Source organism: Microcaecilia unicolor, chromosome 3 (genome assembly GCF_901765095.1).
Source record: "Microcaecilia unicolor chromosome 3, aMicUni1.1, whole genome shotgun sequence".
Lineage (NCBI taxonomy): Eukaryota > Metazoa > Chordata > Amphibia > Gymnophiona > Siphonopidae > Microcaecilia > Microcaecilia unicolor.
Window position 1 is genome coordinate 55,495,154 of NC_044033.1, and position 17,322 is coordinate 55,512,475.

The following is a 17,322-nucleotide window of genomic DNA, read 5'->3' on the forward strand; positions in this document are numbered from 1 at the left end:
GGAGTGGAAAACATGAAAAAAGATCTGAAGAAGCTGGAAGAATGGTCTAACATTTGGCAATTAAAATTCAATGCGAAGAAATGCAAAGTGATGCACTTAGGGAGTAGAAATCCAAGGGAGGCGTATGTGTTAGGTGGGGAGAGCCTGATAGACACGGGCGGGGAGATGGATCTTGGGGTGATAGTATCTGAGGACCTGAAGGTGATGAAACAGTGCGACAAGGCGGTGGCCGTAGCGAGAAGGTTGCTAGGCTGCATAGAGAGAGGTGTGACCAGCAGAAGAAAGGAGGTTTTAATGCCCATGTATAAGACGTTGGTGAGGCCCCACCTGGAGTATTGTGTTCAGTTTTGGAGGCCGTACCTTGCGAAGGATGTTAAAAAAATGGAAGCGGTGCAAAGAAAAGCTACGAGGATGGTATGGGAGTTGCATTCCAAGACGTATGAAGAGAGACTTGCTGACCTGAACATGTATACTCTGGAGGAAAGGAGGAACAGGGGTGATATGATACAGACGTTCAAATATTTGAAAGGTATTAATCTGCAAACGAATCTTTTCCGGAGATGGGAAGGCAGTAGAACGAGAGGACATGAAATGAGATTGAAGGGGGGCAGACTCAGGAAAGGTGTCAGGAAGTATTTCTTCACGGAGAGGGTGGTGAACGCTTGGAATGCCCTCCCGCGGGAGGTGGTGGAGATGAAAACGGTAACGGAATTCAAACATGCGTGGGATAGGCATAAAGGAATCCTGTGCAGAAGGAATGGATCCACAGAAGCTTAGCTGAAATTGGGTGGCGGGGGGAAGAGGGGTTGGTGGTTGAGAGGCTAGGATAGGGGAGGGCAGACCTATACGGGGTCTGTGCCAGAGCCGGTGATGGGAGGCGGGACTGGTGGTTGGGAGGCGGGAAATACTGCTGGACAGACTTATACGATCTGTGCCCTGAAAAAGACAGGTACAAATCAAGGTAAGGTATACACATATGAGTTTATCGTGGGCAGACTAGATGGACCGTGCAGGTCTTTTTCTGCTGTCATCTACTATGTTACTATGTTACTATGTAATACGTGTGAGATGGATGTCTGTTTGGGACTTTCTGACTTGAACATCCCTATTCTGACTTGGACTTCCTTTTGAAAATGCCCCTCCACATCAACTAGCTCACCCTTATCCATATGTTCACTACTCACTTCAAAAATCTTAACAAATGGTTAAGGGAAAACTTCCCTCTGTTAAATCCATGCTGTCTATAACCCATTAAGCCAAATATATCCATATTTCAGTAATTTGTTTTTCAAAATGACCTCAACCATTTTCTGTGGCATCGATGTCGGGCTCCCTGGCTATATTTTCATGGAGTGAGGTAGAACCTCAAAGACCATCACAGCTGAATGGGTAGTCTATATATCTTTATTGAGTCTGCTGCAAGAGTGGTACCCAATAAAGATTTATAGACTACCCATTCGGTTGTGACGGTCTTTGTGGTTCACTCACTACTCTTGGTTTTGTTTATAGGTTATCTTCTCAACATCCTCCTCAGTAAAGACCAAAGCAAAAAATTCATTTAGTTTTACATAATGCCCTTTCTTTACCCTTTTGTCATCTAATGGATATGACATATCAACTCCCTCACTGACTTCTACTTCTGATGACCACTCTCAGTGGATTATAATCATCCATGGCTCAACCTCTACTTGCATGGTTACATTTCCTAGAAACTTGTCAAGTGGAGGTTTTGAGGCCTGAAGGATATAATCCATTGATAATTGATGTGAATAATACAGCTTGAACCTGAGAGGAGCATACAATGCTTCTTATTTATTGGAAAGGTTTTTTATAGAAATTATGTGAGATATAATATATATGACCCTTAACCCTTGAAGCAGCCTGTTGGCAAAACATGTAAAGTTCATGTGTTTGATGTACCATAAAATTCTTTAACATAGAAATGCTGAGCTCTATTTTTGGGGGGGTTTTTTTGTGCTTTGTTCATGGTTTTTTGCAGACTCTTCTTTTACTGGTCTTTCCCATCGTGCACCTGACTTCTTCTATTTCTGATTTACTTGAAAATGTTTTTCTCTGTGGCAAACTTCCTTTGATTTAATTGATGAACTAACTGCCTTTTTGAAGAAATTCACCAAAGTTAGTGAATAATCACGGAATTTGTTTGTTTTTTCTTTTACTTTTTCTGATGTACAGTCTCTGCTTCCAAGACAGTATTTTTTTAACAGTGGCCACGTCTTTTGTAGTTTTTAACCTTTACAATTGTTCCTTTTAGTTTTTCAATAATTTTCTCATTTTATCAGAGTTGCCTTTTTAAAAATTAAATTCTTCAGTAATCTTCTTAGTGTTCCTCCTGTGTTTGTGACAAATTTTATTGCTTTATGGTCTCTCTTACCAAGCAGCCCCACCACTGTAACCCATTGGACCAGATCCTGTGTTCCATTCAGGACTAGATCTAAAGTAGTTCCCCCTCATATTGATTCCAAGGTCATGATGTTGTCCAGACTCCTTCATCTGGCCTGTGCTCTAAGGCTGCAGCTGCAAGATGTGGCTAGTTAGTGCCTCAGTGTGATACCTCTGCAACTGCCCTCTCACTCCTACTCCCCTGCCTAAATGTCTTCTAGAGAAGACATGTTACTATAGTCCTTTACCGCCTGCTCAGCGGTCACTGGCTCCAGGGGAAGCAATGGGGAGGCAACACCTATACCATGTGGTGCTGCTCCTCTTTCCCACTAATTGACTGCCAAGCATATGCTTGAGGGTTGGGGTCCTGAGGTGGAAGCATCCCTGTGTAGGAGCCTGGCACCTGGTGTTCCTCCTCCTCTTCCTCTCCTTCCAGAGCAATGACCTTATCCTCCTCCTTGTTACTGCTTTGTTCTTCCTCCAGGACAGATGCATAGAGGAACAGGACATCTGTCAAAGTATAACTTTACTTTTACTTTACATTAGGCTTATATTTCACTCTGTACCAGATGGTTCTGAGCAGTTTACAGTTAGGAAAACCAAGGACAATCCTTTGGAAGATAACATACTTGTCAAAAATATACAAGGCAATATACAAAAGTTCAAAGTAGTATGCAGTCACTAACAGTTTTCATCCAAATTTTGTCTGATTAGCTAGATATTATAATGAGTCCAGAAATCTTTTATAATGTTTTCAATTTTTTTCTAATTAGTACGTAATTAGACACTGATTAAAACAAGAGGATACTAGCTTCCATATCTTGATTGTTTGAACAGGAAGTAATGTATCATAAATGGAAAATCTTTTTATACTCTTAATAGGAGGTAAAACTAAGTAGGAAAAATAACACATTCTCTGAAGCTTGTTAAATTTACCAAATTCGTTAAGTAGTCTGGACAGCCTCCTGATAAAATTTTAAATAGCATACAACACAGTTTAAAATTAATTCTAGCTTGTATAGGTAGCCAGTGTAGCTTTAAATAGTAAACTGAGATTCTATCAAATTTCTGCAAGGAGAAAATAAGTCTCTCCACCTCCTTAAATACTATTTTACATTTTTGGGGGGCTATTGAGACCATTCATGTTCCATGACCCAATTTCCAACATTCTCACCCCTCCTTCTACTCCCTCCACCCATCCCTCCTACCCCAACCTGTTCCCCACTTCCATCTTTGCCAGTTTGAACTCCCCTATAGGCCCTTTACTCCATGTATAAGCCGGGTCTCACCGACCAGCTCAGTTCTCTGACCAACCCGGGCCACCACAAAAAAAAAAAAAAAAGAAACTTTCACTTTTCCACACATTTTCCACACACAGTTCAGTTTCTCTCACTCAAGCTTAGGCACAGGCCGGGGCTGTATAAAGATCTGGAAAGCCATAGGTTGTTAAGCTGGGCTTTAACTTGAGCATCCTTTAACAGTTCAGGAGCAGGCTCTTCACTCTCTTTCTCTTAGGGAATATTCGCCACACCAAGGAGTTATCTTTTATGTACAGTCAGTATTTGGTTTAAGAGGTTTTCTATCCATCCGAGACTATTGGGTACAGTCTTTTCCACTAATTAAATGGTTTCTTATAGCAAATTCTGAAGTATATACAAATTTAAAACTTCTCCAGTTCATCACCCATCCATTTGGGCTGTTAAATCCAAGGCTGTGCTGGTAGCATTGGTTGTTATCAGCAAACTCCTTCAGGATCAGACCTCCTTGTCTGTCCTCTCCTTCAGAATTGCACGCCACTGATCTGCACCCTCTAGCTTTGAACAAGCTCTTCCCTGTTCCTGCTCTTGATGTGGGCTCCCCTAGTCTACCCAGAGTACTCCTCTTCAACTGTTACTGCCTTTGGCTGAAAATAACTCCCCCTTAGGTTATCTGGCCTTTCCAGTATACACTATCTCCTCCAAGGTTCCTAGTAAGGGTGAAGGCAACCAAAGACCATGTGTTCAGACAAACAGGGCCGTGCCGATGCAGTAAGCGGGGTAAGCAAGGCAGGGGGGCGCCTGCCTTCGAGGGGCGCCGCTGCCCTGCCGTCCGCTCACTTGCAAAATCTTTCACCTGAAGTTGCGATCCCGGAAGTGAAAGCAAGATCCCGGAAGTGAAAGCAACGCAGCAGAATTCACTGAGGTAGGCAGGCTCTTCAAGTTATTTGAGAGAATGCAACCAGATTGCTATATATGCTTTGGTTTGGGGATAACTCCTCACTCAGAGTGAGCTTCAGAGCTTGAACAGCATTCAAATTAAAGAGAACCTGAAATTTTAAAAGTGCTAAAAATAAGTTTTAAAAGTATTTGCATTAAATCTAATTGCAGAATTCAGGTGCTGGGAGTCTGTACTTGGTTGTCATATGCTCAGATTTGTTTAAATCATATGCAAATTAGTCCGTTTTTGGGAAGTTCTCATTTGCATATTTAAGGATAAAAAATGATGGAAATGTTTACAGCCTTAATGTTAGGTCATGGCTCTGATCAAAAGTGTGAAGTTTTATCCAAAAACGAAGGGTTGATCTAGTGTTTTTGACTAAAACTTCCCATTACAGTGTCTGTATGTTAATCTGCATTCAAATAGAGCTCACTGATTGGATGATCAGCTTCTGTTAGCAATCTGCTGGGAAGGGAACAGAGTGAGACAGCAACTGACCGTCGGTTTGGCCATGCAGCTGTGAGTTCCTGTGTGTGTTGACTGAAATTATAAAAGAGTGCCTGATTATGTGGTAAATGAGAAAATATGAATGAAAAGAGGTTGGTGGAGATTGAAGTTTGAGGTATCTCTAGTGAGAAAAGGATCTGAATATTTCAGGATTACTTGAAGTTTATGAAGAATAGAAAAGGGTGAATTTCAGTTTAAGAGTGTTTAAATCCTATAAGCTATATAAAGGCTAGGTAGATTTAAGTGACTGTAAGCAGAGAAACCTTAATATTTGATCTGAGATAGTTGATCAGAGATAAATGTTTGATCTGAATTATATCCTTTGGTGCAAAGAAGAATAGAAAAAGAATCTTTGGAAACTAAGAGGACTTTGCTCACATTTTGAATTAGCATTCCTATTTTGAGTTGGAAATCTTTGAAATGTTATGAAAATACATTTTGCTTTAATGAAATTGCTAAACTTTAGAGTCAGAGACATCAATGAGGGATACATACAGTGCTATTTTTTCCTGAGGTCTGGCTTACTTGCCTGCGCCCTTCTGTTCCTGCTCTGCTAGACGGAGGGGGGGGCGCCAACTGATAGTCTGCAGGGGGGCACCAGAGACCCTAGGCACGGCCCTGCAGACAAACATAACTTTTATTACCTTCAAACTCCATCTCTACTGTGAATCATTAACTAGAAAAGTTTCCCTCTGCAACTTATCTCATACACACACCCTCTGGGCTGGATCTCATCCCACTCACAACTCAGAGCCCTCCTCTCAGAGACTCTGAAGAGCTCTATCACGATGACCTTAGAAATCCCCATTATAATGGGGGATTATACATATATGCCGCCAATAAATGAGCCCCTTTGTCCCCAACCCCACATGCCTGTCACCAGTATACAGTTAAGACAAGTGTCAGTCCAATTATTATTTTGCCTTTCACAGTGTAACTGAAACTGCTAACTTGTTGGTTGTCCTCTCAGCCCAGCTGATAATCTCTTCAGCCTCCGACTTCCCTCCAGGACCTGCAGCCACTTGTCCTTGTTTCTTTTGCTCCTTAGATAGAAGGAGGCTTTCACTCTTTCAGCTTCCAGGAAATTTTGAACATCACCTTGATGCCCATTAACTGTAAAAGGAAACATTCATCTATATTTGATTCCTCCGTCCTCATAACTTGAGTTAGCTCACGTATCTCTTGCCTCTTTTGCAGCGTTAGCTAAGATAGGTCATTGTCATAAAGTGGAAAGGTCTCTCAGTGGAGATATACACATTCCTGCCTTGCTTTTTTAAATCACTGCTTCTTTGTCTTTGAAATAGTACAGACATGTGATGTAATTACATCACATACAGCATTGTCTCATTGAGGACCAAGGCTTTTATGGGCTCTACATACAAGCACTGTGACTGCCCCAGCCTTGGAATCCCCATTCCTCAGTAGCTAGGCACACAATTGTAATACTGTCTCCATACAATCCAAGCATTGCATTGCCTCGAGCAGTTTTCCAAGTGCTCTGTCCTATCCAGCAACTCCTCCACCATTTGTTCCAACCATTTTGAATGTTGCTGGCCTTCCTGTGATAGCTCATTCTACTGCTGTTCCTGGGTTTCCTATTCTGCCACTCTCCCCCCCAAAAACATTCAGCTCCATGTGGAGCACAGCTACAGCTGATTTTATGTCCTTTGTTAATGTAATCTCTCCATGTAAATCCTTTAATGACATCAGCATGTCTTTCTTAGTGATCACCTATCCTCTTCTGCTCCTGCTAAAGCCCTCTTCCCTTTTGGACTTTGACTCTGAATGGCCCACACTTGCTGCTGTTTTTTTGTCATGTGGGCTGCCTCGGTCGCCTCCATCTTTGGACTCCCCTCAGTATCAAAAACTTGCCAACCTCTACCGTACCGACGTTGACATACACTAACTCTTGAGGCTTGTCTGACTACTGTCGGAGCTCTCTGGGCAGCTAATTCCACAGGCTGACATCACTTCCTAGATCATTTATAAATATGCTAAAAAGCACTGATCCCAGTACAGATCCTTGCAACACTCTACTATTCACCTTCCTCCGTTTAGAGAATTGGCCATTTAACCCTATGCTCTGTTTTCAAACTATGTTTGTATATATCTCAGTCTGTAGGAATGCTGTTTTAGCTAGATGGGCATGCATCATCCTTCACATTGCAGTATTAGGTTGTCTACATTTGGTCCATGCTTCCCCTGCCTCATGCAAGTGTTGATTTATATAGCAGTGCTGTACAAAGATGATGATGTATGTTGACTGCATGTATTTTTGCCATGTCTGTGTTTGCCATGCACAGGGTTTTGCTTGACCTGCTATGAATTTGACAGCTAACACATTGCAAGGGCTTGAGAGGCAGCCTAGGAACCAGGGACATTATACTGGCCAGTGGAACTGTATAGAACACAGGGGTGCAGCTACCATTGAGCAAGCCTGGCAAAAAGCACAGAACCACCCTGTGGTAGGAGCCACCTTGGTATTGAACCAAAGCATCCTTTAATGTATTGACTTCCTGCTGTCTGTCCCAGAGGTCAATCTCTCTCTCTCTCTCTCTCTCTCTCTCAACTGCTAGTCCAGCATCCCTCCCTTCCTTTCCCACATGTGGATCTAGCCATGGTCCTCCAATCTCTTGTGGGTCGCTGGTAGTGGCAATACTACTACTTATCATTTCTATAGCGCTACTAGACGTACGCAGTGCTGTACACTTGAACATGAAGAGACAGTCCCTGCTCAACAGAGCTTACAATCTAATTATTTTATTTTGATACATTTGTACCCCGCGCTTTCCCACTCATGGCAGGCTCAATGCGGCTTACATGGGGCAATGGAGGGTTAAGTGACTTGCCCAGAGTCACAAGGAGCTGCCTGTGTCTGAAGTGGGAATCAAACTCAGTTCCCCAGGACCAAATTCCACCACCCTAACCACTAGGCCACTCCTCCACTCCTTATGATGAAAACTACCAGGACCTTTCCTCTGCTGTTGGGTCTTCCCTCAATACATTTTGCTGGATGATCTCTGGTGACTCCTCCTTCCTTTGACCACCTTTGTTCCTTGTGACTGTTTTGTTCTCTGTGGAGGTTTTCCTCTTTTTGTTGTAACTATTTTCTAATATGCATACCGTTGTGAGCAATAGGTTGCACTATTTGTGTTGAGCAACAAAGCACGCTACTGACAACATTGCCCCAACATGAAAGAAATAACTTGAATAATGATTAAAAATAAACCCTGAATAAAACAAAAGTTTTTGTAAAGAATATGAGAAATGAAACAAAATGAAAATGTTTGACCTGCACTCTCCTACTTATAACTCTGTGCTGCCTTGGATCCTATAATACATTACATTTTTTTCTTTGTTGTTTTTTTTTTTAATCTCTCTTTACCTCTAGGGAAGAGACATAAGATCATTTTTAATGAGGATGATAAGGACTATGAACATATACAAATTTGAGATGAAGACATGAATATTCAGGCTGAGAGAGTTGGCTTTTCTCTGTTTTCTTGCTCTCCTGTGTTTCTTACTGCATTTGCTTTCTTTTCTTCAACTGGAACCCTGTGTGTCTCTTTGATGTTTGCTGTATGGTTATAGCTGTGTGACTGATAAATATTCAAGGAAAGGAGTCTGGTTCAGGTAAATACAGGAAGAATGGATACTGTTCTAAAACAAATATGCTAATGTATGTTGGGAAATGGTCAGGGAAAGAATCAAACCTTTAATTATATCCCAGTAATGCACCAGTTAAACTCATCTATTTGACTGGGATTAAGTATCCTATAAAAAGATAATCATGTTAAAAAATATGGAACAAACCTTATAATGCTGCCGCCAATACATTTGCTCTGCCATTTAATTATCAAGTTTGGGGGGGGGGGAGAGGGGGATAAATAGAAGAAGGCGTTTTCTATTCAGCTTTGGGAATAAAATGGAGTGGCCATCATTATAAAAAGAAATCTATCTGTATCTATCTTTCTATATATATAATGTCTGTGAGTTCATACCTTATCACAATTGCATGTCGAGGAAGGCTATGGTCAATATTTGGAGACTGCAGATCAGTACATCTACTGATCTTCCCTCTACCATTTCCTTGGCTAGAGTTCCTATTCCTCTGTCTGATACAGCAAAAAACCTGGGAGTCTTGTTGAACACCAATTTGTCATTCAGACCCCAAGTTCAAGCAGTGGTTAGGAACTCATACTTCAGGTTATGCCTATTAAGTAAGCTTAAGCCTCTGTTGCCTAGAACTGATTTTCAAAAGGTAGTGCAAGTTATGATTTTTAGGGTGTTAGATTATTGTAATGTTGTGTATCTGGGCCTGCCTGCTTTTTGTTTGCAGGCACTGCAAATGGTCCAGAACTCAGCTGCACGGCTGATGTTGGGCCTTTCGTGGTTTGATCATGTGTCTCCTTTGTTACAACAGCTGTGTTGGTTACCTGTGGCACAGAGGATAAATTTTTAAACTGCTAATGCTGATCCATCAGGTTTTATATCATGACGCTCCTTGTAATTTGCGCATTGTTCTTCAGCGTTATATACTGTCAAGGCTATTGCACTCAGCAGACGCCTGTTTACAATCGGTGCCAGATTTAAGATGTTTGCGTCTGCAAATTACCAGAACTGGTACCCTTGCTGTGGCTGGATCTTTAGCATGGAACAAGTTACGTTTTAGCGCTGAAGTCTCAGCAGGATACTGCGTCTTTAATTTCTTGGATCACTCTTCTGACCTTTAATATTTTCCAATATTTGCGCTGCTGTATTTGTGCTGTAATGATTTCAGTTTATTTGTGAGTGGTTTGTATTTTGTGTTTTAGATTATGTATCGTTGAGTTGTTACCCGCCTTGGATAAAAGCAGGTTATAAATAAACAAACATAAATGACATTCTCAGAATTGCAGTTGGGAAAAATATAAAAGCTTACAAGTTACACCAGAAAAAGGATATATGAAATTATCATTCTTAAAAGATAGTGAATAGCAGCACTGTACCCAGGGCAATATGTGGGTGGTGCAGCTACACAGGGTACAATGGAGGTGGGGGAACCAAAATTGCTCCCTGTCCTTTGCTTCCTCTGTTTGGCCATGGTGCAGTGAGTGGGGTGCAGGCACCCGCGGTTGTGTCGCACAGGCCTCAATTCCAGCTCGATACACCCCTGGTGGATAGATACTAACTGTATCTTGTAATGACATTGTTAACAACATTATGTAAGCCACTTTGAGCCTGCAAATAGGTGGTAAAAATGTGGGATACAAATGCAATAAATAAATAAATTACTAAAGACTCAATGTTCAGCCAGCAGCAGTAAGCAGTTTTTTAAACACTGGCTGCCACTGCTGCTGCTGAAATTGTCTGGATATTCAATACCGGGTCATGTCTAGGTACTGTAGATCCTCTGCAGAGGGTACCTCCTTCTCCTCTGTTGCCTCTCCTTCCTATGAGCCAGAGCACAGAGGAACCACTTATGCACCCCAATGATTGTAGAAAGCCTATCTACCACCAGCAACACAACACAGTAAACATATAAAGCCATTGAGAGAGAGACATCTTCAGGTACAACTATAGGGACAGTGACAGAGGAAGAGCAGAAAGGTAGAGAGACAGAGAAGCAAAGATGAACTAGACAGAGAGAGAAGAGAGGGAAAAGAGTGTATAGATAGTGAAAAGGAAGGTAAGAGGAGGCAGAAGAGAAAGAAGATGTGGGGAGGCCACTGCTTGCCCTGGGACTTGTAGCGTGGAATGTTGCTAGTATTTGGATTTCTGCCAGGTACTTGTGACCTGGATTGGCCACTGTTGGGGGCAGGATTCTGGGCTAGATGGACCGTTGGTCTGACCCAGTATGGCTATTCTTATGTTCTAAGCAGAAAGAGCAACACTGACTGACCACTAACTCTCAAGCAAATCTCCAGTACTAACCACTAATCTATGCACCAGATTCTAAATGACAAGTTGCTTCTGGTTAGGCATTGTTTATGGTAATTGTAAAAGCTTGCACCCATTTTTAATGATACTTGTGCATATTGAACATGTCTACTTACACATCTTGCTCTGTTCATGTATCTTCCCTCCCCACTTTATAAAACAGTATACGAAGCATAACTTTCTCCTATCTGCAGATTCCGTGGCTACCTCTCATACTGCTGGTGCTGTCTGTCTCACTTCTTCTTACTGCTATTCTCCCTGTCAGGTGATGTCACTTCCTCAGCAACCGAAAACCAGAAACCCACAAGATGCTTGTACCCTGTGCGTGTGCTGAAGAAGTGCACCTAAAGAGTAGGACCTGCCCTCTGGGCGCTCCTTAGCTCTGTCCTCAAAAAATTTTTCTAAATCAATTCTAAACTGAAATGGATTGTAGTTAACTGCTGGTACGAACGATAAACCTCTAGATAATAAACTGTTCTGAGGATGCCTCTGAACAACCTGTTCTGTGACTCACTCTCTTTGTCTTTCTCTGCCTATGCTTTAGCATGTCTGTGCCGTCTAGGACATGGTTTTCCCATGCCTTCTGCACCTCTTGGTTCCATTTGGTGAGTTCACAGCCTGTAAAACTCAGCTTCTCCAGTGTTACTTTATTCTAATCCCTCTTCTCCCTATCATTCTCTCCACTGCCGCCTCCTGTCAATTCCTTGTCCCCTGATAGCACTCCACTGTCACTTAGGGGTTTCTTAGAAACAATTTTTCTTCATTGTGGACAGATTGTTCATATATTTCCTGATGTAACTAGGATTACACAATTTCCTAGGGAGGAATTTCATGCATTGAAAGTTTGTACATTACCTGTAGGAACTTGTTTACTCCCTGGGGGGTGTGTGTGTGTGTGTGTGTGTGTGTGTGTGTGTGTGTGTGTGTGTGTGTGTGTGTGTGTGTGTGTGTGTGTGTGTGTGTGTGTGTGTGTGTGTGTGTGTGTGTGTGTGTGTGTGTGTGTGTGTGTGTGTGTGTGTGTGTGTGTGTGTGTGTGTCACCCTACTCTGCTACATATGATCTTTTTTTCCTCATCCATGATCTTGCTGTAACACCAAATGTATCTATCTCCTGGAATGGCGATGCTAAATAGAAGGACCTAGGTTGATATGCTTTTTTTTGTTATGATAGCCTTTTGGACCTAGCTTGTATTGTGTAAAATTTTCACTTTAGTTCTCCAATGATTTGGATTTATAACATTTCTTGTTTTGTATTCATATTGAATTCAATTAAAAATTTATGGAAAAAAAAGGAATGATTTCCCTTCAAATGAATGAACATACGCCATTTCTATGTGAGTACTTGCTGTATAGCCTTTATCAAATTTGTCCCAGGTGCTCCCTTAGGGGTTATGGTGTGATCCCTTGCTTTTTGCTGGAATATACCTGAAGAAAGAGTTGTAAGCCATTTCTAGGTACAGGTGGTTCTTGCCCTGTTTTGTAAATTTTGTTTTCAATATGGTAGACCAGTTCCTTTATCTTTAAAATTTACTTTCCTGTTTGTGTGAATTCCTATTACTAAAATTTCCTGAAGAATTAAAATATAAAATCTGTCACTTGATAGCCCAAAATAGCTACTTCTGAGCACTCTGGCAATACTTCCCAATGTTGCTTTTTAATGCTGGAAGCTATGTTTGATGGGTGGCTGATTTCTGGAACATGAAAGTCTGTTGGTATGTTCTTTGCAGTTGTGGTTTCAGTGCCAGCACTGAGAACAGCTGCTGATGGAGGCATTCTGCCAGATTTTACTTACACATAAATACAAGACAAGTTAATAGTTTGGCAATGCTACCACCAGCTGAATTAAACCCAGATAATCAGGCCGGCCACTATCTGGGTGCCAGCACTCTAGACACAAGGTGGCTTCTGGGAGTTAGCCAGATACCGCTGATATTTAACATCAGTTCCCGGATGCCTACCCTGTTCACTTAGGACATCTTTTTTTCTCTCTTAAGTTAACCAGATAGTTATCTGGATACCACCACTGAATGTCGGTGGCGCTTGTATAATTCCTGGTTATACTCCCCAGATTGCTCTATTGCAGCTATGGCAATTGACCCATGGGCTTTGTTATACACTTGTATTGTAAACTGCTATGATGGTATTGCCTTTAATGGTAAATCAAATGTGAAATAAACTTGAAACGTAAGGCATATGAAAGAGCATACAATACTCAGCAAGAATGGTTATATGGCATTCCCAGAAGTGAGGATGATCATAAATTAACTTGTATTTTGCCATATACTCAGTCTATTTTTGAGATTAAAAGATTTATTTATTTTATTTGTTGCATTTGTATCCCACATTTTCCCACCTATTTGCAGGCTCAATGTGGTTTACATAGTACCATGATGGCGATGGCGATGGCGATCACCAATTCCGGTATGACAGATACAGAGTGGTAGTGTGTTGAAGTTCACGAGAACACATTAGGTAATCAAGGAGGACGAATTAAGTTTTGTCCAGTTCTAGTATTAGTTTCATTGTGTTGCAGGGTTCAGGCATTTAAGTTGGATCATTAGGGTATGCCTTCTTGAACAGGTTGTTTTTTAATGATTTCCGGAAGTTTATTAGGTCGTGCAATGTTTTCAAGACATTTGGTAGTGCGTTCCATAGTTGTGCACTTATGTAGGAGAAGCTAGATGCGTAGGTTGATTTATATTTTAGACCTTTGCAGCTTTGATACTGGAGATTTAGGTATGTGCGTGCTGATCTTTTTGTGTTTCTAGTTGGTAAGTCTATGAGGTCTGCCATGTATACCGGGGCCCCGCCGTGAATAATTTCATGAACCAGGGTGCAGATTTTGAACGCAGTTCGTTCTTTGATTGGGAGCCAGTGCAGTTTTTCTCGTAAGGGTTTGGCACTTTTGAATCTTGTTTTTCCAAATATGTCTGGCTGCTGTGTTTTGGGTCGTTTGGAGTTTCTTAATGATTTGTTCTTTGCATCCCGCATAGATTCCATTGCAGTAGTCTAGGTGATTTAGTACCATTGATTGTACCAGGTTACGGAATATTTCCCTCGGGAAGAAGGGTTTTACTCATTTGAGTTTCCACATTGAGTGGAACATTTTCTTTGTTGTAGTTTTCACTTGGCTTTCTAGCGTTAGGTTTTGGTCGATTGTAACTCCGAGAATTTTCAGGTTGTCTGAAACAGGAAGGGTGTAATCAGGAGTGTTTATATTGGTGGGTTTGTTCCTGTTGTATTGAGATGAGAGGAGGAGACAATCCAGCTCATTTTTGAAAGTGACCGCCGGCCATCTTCAGACACAAATCTGGAGATGGCCGACGATCTCCTGAACCCGGCAAATCGGTATAATCGAAAGCCGATTTTGGCCGGGTTCAACTGCTTTCCGTTGCGGAGCCGGCGAAACATCAAGGGGGCATGTTGGTAGGGTAGTGAAAGCGGGACGGGGGCAGAATGGGGGCGTGCTTACAAGATGGCCAGCTTCACCTGATATTTATTTATTTATTGCATTTGTATCCTACATTTTTCCACCTCTTTGCAGACTCAATGTGGCTTACAGAGTAGTTGTTGTTACATAAGGAATAGCATAATCGAGAGTTAACAATTGGATATACAGTAAGAAGCAAAACAATATTGATAATAGGTACAAGTGCCATAAAGGTAATATGGTTGAGATTTAAACAAGCAGATATAAGCAAAACATTGCTAATAATGGGTAGGCAGAGATAATGGGAAAAAAAAGCCAGGCTTCACAAGCATTTCGCCGGCTTTACTTGGTCCCTTGTTTTTCACGACCAAGCTTCATAAAGGAGCCCCAACTGACCAAATGACCACTGGAGGGAATCGGGGATGACCTCCCCTTACTCCCCCAGTGGAAACCAACCCCCTCCCACCCCCCAAAAAAACAAAAACAACATTTTTTTGCCAGCCTCTATGCTAGCCTGAAATGTCATACCCAGCTCCATGACAGCAGTATGCAGGTCCCTGGAGCAGTTTTTAGTGGGTGCAGTGCACTTCAGACAGGTGGACCCAGGCCCATCCCCCCCTACCTGTTACACTTGTGGTGGTAAATGGAAACCCTCAAAAACCCACTCAAAACCCACTGTACTCACATGTAGGTGCCCCACCTTCACCCCTTAGGGCTATGGTAATGGTGTAGAGTTGTGGGGAGTGGATTTTTTTTTGGGGGGGGGGATTTGGGGGGCTAAACAACCAAGGGATGGGAGCTATGCACCTGGGAGCTTTTTTTTTTTAAAATTTTTAAAAGTGCCCCCAGGGTGCCCAGTTGGTGTCCTGACACGTCAGGGGGACCAGTGCACTACAAATGCTGGCTCCTCCCATGACCATATGCCTTGGATTTCGCCAGGTTTGAGATCACCGGCATTATTTTCCATTATGGCTGAAAACTGATGCCGGCCATCTCAAACCCGGCGAACTCTGACATTTGGCTGGGCCCAACTGTATTAGCAAAGAAAAAGATGGCCGGCCATCTTTTTCGAAAATGCGGTTGGCTCCACCCACTTACGGCACCGGCCCTGAAGATGGCCAGCCAGCTATTTGGCCGGTGCCGTTCGATTATGCCCCTCCACGTGTTTTTTCTGCGTTGAGTTTTAGTTGAAATGCATCCGCCCGTGAGTTCATGATTTGCAGGCTCAGTTTGATTTCGTTGGTGATTTCTGTTAGATCGTGTTTGTACAGGATGTATATTGTGACATCATCTGCGTAGATGTAGGGGTTGCGACCATGATTAGATAAGGATTTGGCTAGTGAGATTAGGTTGAAAAGGGTCAGTGATAGCGGTGATCCTTGGAGTACGCCACATTCTGGTTTCCATGGTGCTGATATGTTCGAGTTTGATATCACTTGGTATGTTCTTGTGGTTAGGAAACCCTTGATCCAGCTGAGCACATTTCCGTCAATCCCAAAGTATTCTAGGATGTTTAGTAATATATTGTGGTTTACCATGTCGAACGCACTAGACATGTTGAATTGTAGGAGAAGTATGCTTTTGCTAGTTGCAATTTCTTGTTTGAATTTGGTTAGGAGAGTAATTAGCTCTGTTTCAGTGCTGTGGTTGGAGTGAAATCCTGATTGTGATTTGTGTAATATTGAGAATTTGTTTAAGTAGTCGGTAAGTTGCTTGGTTACCAAGATTAATTCATTTACCTGCAGTTTCAGAAAATCCCTTGGTTTGCCTATACCAGAGGTAGTAATTTAGCAGAGAAAGTTAACTCACAAGGGGAAGGTATAGGCAGTGTGTTTTTTCTAGTGAAAAAGGTGCCGGTACTCAAATGCCAGGCCACCCTTCAGGCGTGGGGTGATTACTGAGGGACCCACCCCACAATAGCCAGGCCCCCTACAACCAGTGGCAGAATTGGTGTGTAGAGCCTGAGCTCTTTCATTAAAACTTCGGGACCATGGGTCAATTTTAGCAGACAATGGAAAAGGTGCCGGTACTCAGTACCCCCAAGTACCCCCTCAAAAAAAGCCCTGGGTATAGGACACCGCAACTGCAATAACTGTATATATTGTAAAAATGCATTAGAAATAAAATCTGTGGACGTTCCAAATAGTGCTGGAAAGATCTTTTTTTGAGATCGTATATAGATTGTAACACACAACGGGTTATTTGCAGTATTCAATGTCACTGTAAGCTTTGGTATATAGGGCAAACCAAAAAGAAAGTGCAACAAAGAATAGCTCAACATTTGAGCAATTTGAGGATTCAATGTGCAGAGGCTCCTTTAGTAACTCATTGGAATATTGCTCAACATGATGTAGATGAGTTGAGCTTTGTTTCATTTACAAAAAAGGCGGGGAGGTAATATATCTTCCTTGTTAGAGCAATAAGAACAACGCTTTATTTTCATGTGGGACACTGCTTTTCCTAAGGGACTAAATAAAGAAGTTGATTGGACAATTTTATAAGGGTGGAGCTCTGGATAGAGTTCTAAATGCTGTCATTCTCGGTGCTTCAGTACACATGCCTCGGCTTTTTTTGTTCGTCCAACTCCATACTGTATGAAGAACTTGATTCCGGATTCCTGGATTAGAGAACTGCATGGGAAGGGAATCTCACAGAATCTGTAGGAATCCCAGGGTAATTTTTTTTTGTTATATTTTGTACCCCGCGCTTTCCCACTCATGGCAGACTCAATGCGGCTTACATGGGGCAATGGAGGGTTAAGTGACTTGCCCAGAGTCACAAGGAGCTGCCTGTGCCTGAAGTGGGAATGGAACTCAGTTCCTCAGTTTCCCCAGGACCAAAGTCCACCACCCTAACCACTAGGCCACTCCT